General features: G+C 42.3%; 1 long non-coding RNA gene across 2 annotated transcripts in view; it reads right to left on the bottom strand.

Annotated features, from left to right (window-relative positions):
• Positions 1 to 8,921, bottom strand: part of LOC104994623 — a 16,973-nt gene that overhangs the window by 3,820 nt on the left and 4,232 nt on the right. For both annotated transcript variants that reach the window (XR_825966.1, XR_825967.1), the window contains exon 2: positions 5,176 to 5,341. This is a non-coding gene — a long non-coding RNA (uncharacterized LOC104994623). The remainder of the gene's footprint in view (positions 1 to 5,175; positions 5,342 to 8,921) is intronic.

Raw genomic sequence — 8,921 nt, 5'->3', positions numbered from 1 at the left:
GATGACACCACCCTTATGGCAGAAAGTGAAGAGGAACTCAAAAGCCTCTTGATGAAAGTGAAAGTGGAGAGTGAAAAAGTTGGCTTAAAGCTCAACATTCAGAAAACGAAGATCATGGCATCCGGTCCCATCACTTCATGGGAAATAGATGGGGAAACAGTGGAAACAGTGTCAGACTTTACTTTTCTGGGCTCCAAAATCACTGCAGATGGTGACTACAGCCATGAAATTAAAAGACGCTTACTCCTTGGAAGGAAAGTTATGTCCAACCTAGATGGCATGTTGAAAAGCAGAGACGTTACTTTGCCAACAAAGGTCCGTCTAGTCAAGGCTATGGTTTTTCCTGTGGTCATGTATGGATGTGAGAGTTGGACTGTGAAGAAGGCTGAGCGCCGAAGAATTGATGCTTTTGAACTGTGGTGTTGGAGAAGACTCCTGAGAGTCCCTTGGACTGCAAGGAGATCCAACCAGTCCATTCTGAAGGAGATCAGCCCTGGGATTTCTTTGGAGGGAATGAGGCTAAAGCTGAAACTCCAGTACTTTGGCCACCTGTTGTGAAGAGTTGACTCATTGGAAAAGACTCTGATGCTGGGAGGGATTGGGGGCAGGAGGAGAAGGGGACGAGAGAGGATGAGATGGCTGGATGGCATCACTGACTCGATAGACGTAAGTCTGAGTGAACTCCGGGAGTTGGTGATGGACAGGGAGGCCTGGCGTGCTGCAATTCATGGGGTTGCAAAGAGTCGGACACGACTGAGTGACTGAACTGAACTGATCTCAGCCAAAAATCTGAGAGTTGTCTGACTCCTCCTGTTTCTCACAGTCTACATCTTACCAGTTACAAGGTTCAGCAATGCTAACTTAGAACTGGGCTTCCCTAATGGCTCAGTGGTAAAGAATCCGCCTACCTATGCAGGAGACATGGGTAGGAACCCTGGATCAGGAAGATTTCCCGGAGTAGGAAATGGCAACCCACTCCAGTATTCTTGCCTGGGAAATCCCATGGACAGAGGGGCCTGGCGGGCTACAGTTCTTGGGGTCACTAAAGAGTCAAACAGGACTTAGCAACTAAAACAACAACAATTGAGAATTGTCTTTTTGTTTCTTCTCTTCCTCCAACACCTTAGCCAGATGTGCATCAGTTCTTAAGCAGCCTTTCGTAGTAGTCTTCAAAATTATCTCTCTATATAGAAATATTTTTCTTTTTAAAACTAAAAGTTTCTCAAATCTCAAAAGTAATATGTTAACCTCAATCTGTGAATCTAGGGGAAGTTGTACCATTTCTTCTTCATACCATCTGAGTACACTGGTACCCATCTTTCTCATCTTTCATATGGCTGACAACATACATAACTAGTCACTTACAAAGATTATTTTTACTGCTGAAAAAATAATGGGTCTTTATGCCCTGCATACTAATTTAGAGGTTCCTTAGGCCAATATCGAACACACTGATGCATCTCAGTAATTTATGGATTATGTTTCAATTATTTTATAACTCTTGCTTATCAGAGTAGTTATCACTTGTTATAATCACATTCTTAATTGCCTGTTAGATTCTTAGCATTGGGAGGACAGAGGCATGACAATCTTGTTCACTGATATGCTCCTACTACCTGGAGCAAGATTTAGTGTCAAAAGCATTTTGAATGAATACCCAGATAAACAGCAAGAGCAAATAATGTGTCACTAAAACAAGAGCTGGTATTTACTGAGAATGTACTATGAGCCAGTGGTATGAGGAAAGGTTATGTGCTTACATGCATTACCTCTTTCACTACTCAAAACCTAGGAAGTCAGTTCTATTACTAGTTCACTTTATCACCAAGGGAATTGAACCATAGAGAAATTGTCACTGGCCCAGATGTCATGACTACTAGGCAAAGGATTCCATGTTCTTAGTACTGTACTCTACTGTTCTCAGTCGTGTTCAACTCTTTGCCACCCATGGACTATCTCCTGCCAGGCTTCTCTGTCCATGGAATTTTCCAGGCAAGAACGTTGAAGTATATTGCCATTTCCCTCTCCACCATGCTCTTAGTAACTGTGAAATTAATAAGTGAATTACCTTTTAAAAGTTTTGAGCATACATCAAAATTTTCCTAAAATACACATTTGTCACTCTCTTGCATTGTGTCTCTTTACTAGGGCATTTTAACTGATCAAGGAGGAAGTCATTCCTGCAGCCTCTCTGCTCTCAACTGTGGTCAATAGAGAGTACCCTTACTGATCAATGCTTCATAGTTAGGACTTTATGGGAAATATTTCTTTTTTAAGATGAGATTTTAAAGGGGAATTTTTTAATCTGGTTAACAGCTCAAGTAACTAGTGTTAATATACTTGCTGCAGTAAACCCTATTTTCATCTACTATACATATTTTCATTCTAGTCTGTGTGTTATGTATGGTTTACTCATTAAATGGGCTTCTCCAGGGGCTCAGCTGGTAAAGAACCGACTTACCAATGCAGGAGACATAAGAAAAGTGGATTCAATCACTGGGTCAGGAAGATCCCCTGGAGAAGGAAAATGGCAACACACTCCAGTGTTCTTGCCTGGAAAATTCCATGGACAGAGGCACTGGGGAGGCTACAGTCCATGCGGCCACAAAGAGTCAGACACAACTGAGCACGCACACTTGCATGTATTCTATTAAGCATATTTGCTCTAAGGTTGAAGCAGCAATGACAAGGTATCCAAAATATTCTTAAATATTATACAAATGCAAGCCCCTCTTTCATTTCCAATATGAATTAGCATGAAGAATGTTTTGTTTTCTTGGCTGTTTAGAGTGAAGGTAGAGTTTCGGATCTCCTGGCAGCATTTATTAACCCTAAGTGGTCCCTGAACTGCCATTTAGAGAAATGGGGTATGCAGGGCTGTGCAATGCTGAACTAGAGACATTTCTTTTTGCCAGTTTGTATAGAAAAAAATGAGATGGAAAATTAGGCATTTGGTCAGGGGGTTAAGAATTTTGAAAACAGGGATTAAGTGGAAATTGAATTGTTTCTCCATGTGATGTGTAATATAAATCTCCTGTGCAGAAAAGAGTTAAACAGGAGACCCTGTTTCTGTGCTTTGAAAGTTCTGCTTGCAAGATTTTGCAAGGTTGACCCTTGATTGGTATCTGAAATGCTAGATTTCAGGGAAGCAGGGAGAACCATTCCCAGAATTGAGGTGAGTGGCCCATTGTGCCTAAAAATGTGCAGACAACATGGTTTTTCCTGAACACCTGCTTTCCTTCTGGGAGTTTGGAATTTGGGTGCCAGGCAGAGTACCTATGTGGCCAGCCTCCAATAAAAACCTGGGCACTGTGTGCTTAACAAGCTTCCCTGGTTAGCAACAATTAGCAGTGAGTTGTCACAACTCATTGTCAGGGGAATTAAGTGCATCTTGCACTACTCCACTGGGAGAGACCTTTCAAAATTTATGCCTGACTTCACACGAACTCCATTCTTTGTGCCTTTCCCCTTTGCTGATTGGGCTTTGTAGCGTTTTACTGTAATATATCATAGCTGTGAGTATGAGTATATACTGAATCTTGTGAGTTCTCCTAGCAAATCACCAAACCTGAGGGTGATCTTGGAGATGTTCAACATAGCATCTTACGCACTATGACTAAACCTCTTCAGTTTATCACACGTCTATCGCGTTTTCACTGTGTACCCAAATGGGCTTCCCAGTGGCTCAGTGGGAAAGAATCCACCTGCCAATTAATGCAGAAGATGTGGCTTCAATCCCTGGATTGAGAAGATCTCCTAGAGAAAGAAATGGCAACCCGCTCCAGTATTCTTGCCCCATAAATCACATAGACAGAGCTGCCTAGTGGGTTACAGTCCATGGGGTCTCAAAAGAGCAACTTTTGCACTACTCAGCAACTAAAAACAACCACCCAAGTAGCTTTAAAACACTGGGAACATAAGAATGAGTAAGTTGTATCCCCTATTAAGAGGCCTTGGTCCAGGGGTACAGTTCTCACCCAAGGTTGATTTTATCTCCCAGGGGACATTTAGCAAAACTGGGGACAATTTTTACTGTCACCACTGGAACACTGCTATTGGCATCAAGTGGGTAGAAGCCAGTGAAGTTGCTAAACCGCCTATAGAGTAAATGGAACAGCTCTCCCCACCCCAATAAAGACGTATGCAGGCCAAAATGTCAACATGCCAAGGCTGAGAATCCCTGACCTAGTGGGAGAAACAGACACCTAAACAGATCATTTAAATGGAATGTGAAAGCTGTCTGTTGGCTTCTTCCCTTGCAGGAGTCTTGTCTTCTGCCTTAGTTTAGCCATTCACTCCCACAACGAGGGCGCCCACCTGCCACCTTTTCACTTACGCCCTCACAACCTCATATTTCTCATGATGAGTTTAAATTCCTCAGACAATTTCTATAATCATTCCCTCTCCTACCCACCCTGCTCCCATATATCTATCTCCCTGTGCAGGCCTCACTTGGCCAACCACAACACTACTAAATCCAAGTCTGCACACTTACCCCAGACCCACAACACAGATGGATTTGATGGTTTCACTTCAAATTCATGATCACTAACCATCAAGTGAGCCTGAAAGTTGCCAAAGTGGTCCATCTAGTCAAGGCTATGGTTTTTCCAGCAGTCATGTATGGATGTGACAGTTGGACTATAAAGAAAGCTGAACACCGAAGAATTGATGCTTTTGAACTGTAATGTTGGATAAGACTTTTGAGAGTCCCTTGGACTGCAAGGAGATCCCGCCAGTCAATCCTAAAGATTCGTTGGAAGGACTGATGCTGAAGCTGAAACTCCAATATTTTGGCCACCTGATGAAAGAACTGACTCATTGGAAAAGACCCAGATGCTGGGAAAGATTGAAGGCAGGAGGAGAAGGGGACGACAGATGGTTGGATGGCATCCCTGACTCAATGGACATGAGTTTGACTAAGCTCCAGGAGTTTGTGATGGACAGGGAGGCCTGGCGTGCTGCAGTCCATGGGGTTGCAAAGAGTCGGACACGACCGAGCGACTGGACTGAACTGAAATCTTTCACTTAGTGATTTCATACCTTGCCCTCTCTCCTCACGTTTCCTGTACCTCCTACTTCTTTGTTACTTTCAAGATACTTGGGCTGTTTCCAGTGTGACACTGGAGAAAATAAAAACAATCAGTACTTCCTCAAGCTCTCACAGTCAGCTACCTGTGTACAGGCACTTGGCCCCAAGTCCTCTGTCTTCCTGCTGTTATGAAGGATGAACTCCATTTGTCAGCCAGTTCCAACCCGCTCACTTGCTCAAGGATGTCACTCCACCAACTCCTTCCATTTTCTCCTGCATCATCCTTGTCTCCTCTCTATTGAAGGTTTCCTGTCAACAGAAAAATACGCTATTAGCTTCCCCATCTTAAAAACCTTTCTCTCCTGATCCCAGCGTTTCCTCTATCACTGCCCCATTTCTCGCCTCTCCTTCATAGAAAAAATTCTCAGAATAGTTGTATGTATTTGCTGCTTTGAATTTGCCTCCTTCTCAATTCAGGTTTCTACCAGCTTTACTCTTCCCAATCTGCTCTTGTCATCCATGCACCGCCCTGCGATGGCAAGTTGTCTTCTCCTAAGTCAGAGGCAGTAGGGAAACCCAGTGCTCTCCTTGAACTCCAGGGCTGTGCTGAGGTCCCAGCTTTTCTGTGAACCCGATTCCGCTATTCCGATTTCTTTCACCAACAGCACGGTCCCTCTAAGCTCTCTGACTCACCTCCTCATGCTAATTGTTTTGTTCTCTAAGCAGCTCTAAACTCAATTTCAATGAAAAATAATTCAGTTGGCCAACTCATAGTTTCAAGCCAAGCTTCAACATACACAATCTACCAGGCTATGGATTGGCTGATTAGGTTCAGGTATACACTGGTCACATATACACAAAATTAGCCCATTATTGTTTCTCTGAGTTGACAGCTGACAGAGAGGGAGTGTTCACAGGAACACTAGGTATTAAAGACAATGTATTGTAGCCAGTGTAAATTTCTAATCATTTCTCCCTAATGGCATGGATCACACACTGCCTTAAAATATAGTAATCCTTGCACATTACATGTAGCATTCTCTAGATTTAAATGCTTACATTCAAGGACAATGCCTAATTATCTTCATATTTTTCAAACATTAGACTGTGTTCTCAGCTTGATAAAGCCACATTAGGGTAGTATAAAGGGAATATTTACACTTAGGGTTTTGGACCTGAAGTATATTTTCCCAATTCTCACTGTGCTTCATTCTGTCCTTATGACTGTCTCTTCTGCTGCTAATTCTTTCTAGCTGTATGCTAGACCAGAAACTCTGGGTGGGAAATACAGCAGTGTCCTTATATTTACTGCTCTATCTCAAGAACCTTGCTCCTCAGCCTAGCCCATAATAGGTGACTGGAAAATGCTAACTGAATAAATAGTAACTGAGAACTGGTCCTAGATCAGTCCCTTTGGCTCCAATTTTATGACTCCCTGGCTAACCCCTTGTCATATGTGCTTAGTTGCTCAGTCATGTCCAACTCTTTGCGACCCCACAGACTGTAGCCAACCAGGCTCCTCTGTCCACAGGGATTCTCCAGGCAAGTATACTGGAGAGGGTTGCCTTTCCCTTCTCCAAGGGATCTTCCCAACCCTGGGATTGAACCCAGGTCTCGAGCATTGCAGGCAGATTCTTTACCATCTGAGCTACCAGGGAAGCCTCTTCTGCAGTATCTTTGCATACTCATTTTACACTCGCCCACCTTCATTCAAGAGCCTCTCACCAAGTTCATGATAGGAATCCTGGCAAGGTACAGTACACTGAAAAAAGGTGGATATGCAATGCATTTATAGCAAACAAATTATCTTCCTGGAAATGTAACCTACCACCTTACTGGCCAGTGCTATTGAAATGGCTCTCTACTTTTCCTTGGCACCTCACCACCATATACAATAGGAAAAAAATAAGATCATTCAATAATAATGTAAATGTTACTATCAATAAAGATAAGAGCTACATTAGAGCCAGTTTACATATCTTTCATAGGACTGGGAAATTTTAATATGCTTCTTCATTCAGGTACTTATTGTTCAGGGAGGGATTTAGGGTTTATATGATCTCAATCTTTTTTTCTTTTACCTCTTACTACCCATATTTTGGACATTTCACAGATCATTAGCATGACTAATAGAGGAGGAAAAATATAAATAGAAAAGGAACTAAAATTAAAATGTATTGACTGGGTTGTACACCCATAACTCTGATATTAAAAAGAGAGAGAGAGAGAGATGGGTAGGTAAAAACTGGCAGAAGGGGTAGGAGACTAAAATCAGCAATTAAAAATGAAGCATGAGAACCGACTATGGAATTCCTTTGTGAAGAATAGCCTTATTTTCCATTAGAATACACCCTGGGAAACCAGCTATAGTATTCTCTATATGGTAGGTCAATTTTTCTGGCAAAGGGGGATCATATAGTCTCAGTGTGAGACATTTCACAAGTGAGAGAGAATCTGGACTGGGGGGAAATGTGATGGAAATGAGCTAGAAGAGTGAATTACACACATGTTTGAGTTGAATCTGCTCCTGGCAAGCTGTAAATTACGAGACAGTCATTTATAAGAGAGTCCATAATTGCTAGAGGAATTTCTGTGTTAATCATCAGGAGACAGATTCAATAAAATAAAAAATCAGCACCAGCTTATGTCAGTTCTCTCTCCCTTCCCTAGTCAGTTATTGGCTATTCTCTGCTGATGACTAAGGAATGACAGCACCTTAATTAGCTATTTCTCCTTGAAGAATATCACATTGCTTTGATTTAAGCACACCCAGACAAGCTATCCAGGAAGTTAGTGGCTACAGATCTACAAGTCTGTAGATTTCAAAGGATCCCAAAGCCTGTTTCTGTGGTTCAAATAAAATGGCAATATAAGACAGAATTGTGGCCCTTATCTGAGAAGATTAAATTCGGTTTTAATGCAAAACACCTTTTTTTGGCTCCACAATTACTGTATTAGACTGAACCCTTATGTCAAAAATTCAATAAAATTAATTGTATATATATGAAGTATAAACTTGCCTAAATCATACCTATATGAAGAATGATAAATATCATTCAATTAGAAAGAATAGTCATAAATTTTAATACAAATCAGCTGTTCAGTTCAGTTCAGCTCAGTTCAGTCACTCAGTCGTGTCCGACTCTTTGCGACCCCATGAATCGCAGCACGCCAGGCCTCCCTGTCCATCACCATCTCCCGGAGTTCACTCAGACTCACGTCCATGGAGTCGGTGATGCCATCCAGCCATCTCATCCTCTGTCGTCCCCTTCTCCTCCTGCCACCAATCCCTCCCAGCATCAGAGTCTTTTCCAATGAGTCAACTCTTCACATGAGGTGGCCAAAGTACTGGAGTTTCAGCTTTAGCATCATTCCTTCCAAAGAATACCCAGGGCTGATCTCCTTCAGAATGGACTGGTTGGATCTCCTTGCAGTCCAAGGGACTCTCAAGAGTCTTCTCCAACACCACAGTTCAAAAGCATCAATTCTTCGGCACTCAGCCTTCTTCACAGTCCAACTCTCGCATCCATACATTACCACTGGGAAAACCATAGCCTTGACTAGACGGACCTTTGTTGGCAAAGTAATGTCTCTGCTTTTGAATATGCTGTCTAGGTTGGTCATAACTTTCCTTCCAAGGAGTAAGCGTCTTTTAATTTCATGGCTGCAATCACCATCTGTAGTGATTTTGGAGCCCCAAAAAATAAAGTCTGACACTGTTTCCCCATCTATTTCCCATGAAGTGATGGGACCGGATGCCATGATCTTCGTTTTCTGAATATTGAGCTTTAAGCCAACTTTTTCACTCTCCACTTTCACTTTCATCAAGAGGCTTTTTAGTTCTTCTTCACTTTCTGCCATAAGGGTGGTGTCATCTGCACTAATTATT

The sequence above is a fragment of the Bison bison genome, unplaced genomic scaffold (assembly GCF_000754665.1).
Source record: "Bison bison bison isolate TAMUID 2011002044 unplaced genomic scaffold, Bison_UMD1.0 scf7180017864263, whole genome shotgun sequence".
NCBI classification, from domain to species: domain Eukaryota; kingdom Metazoa; phylum Chordata; class Mammalia; order Artiodactyla; family Bovidae; genus Bison; species Bison bison.
Note: the sequence above shows the minus strand (reverse complement) of the source record. Positions and strands in the feature narration are given on the sequence as shown.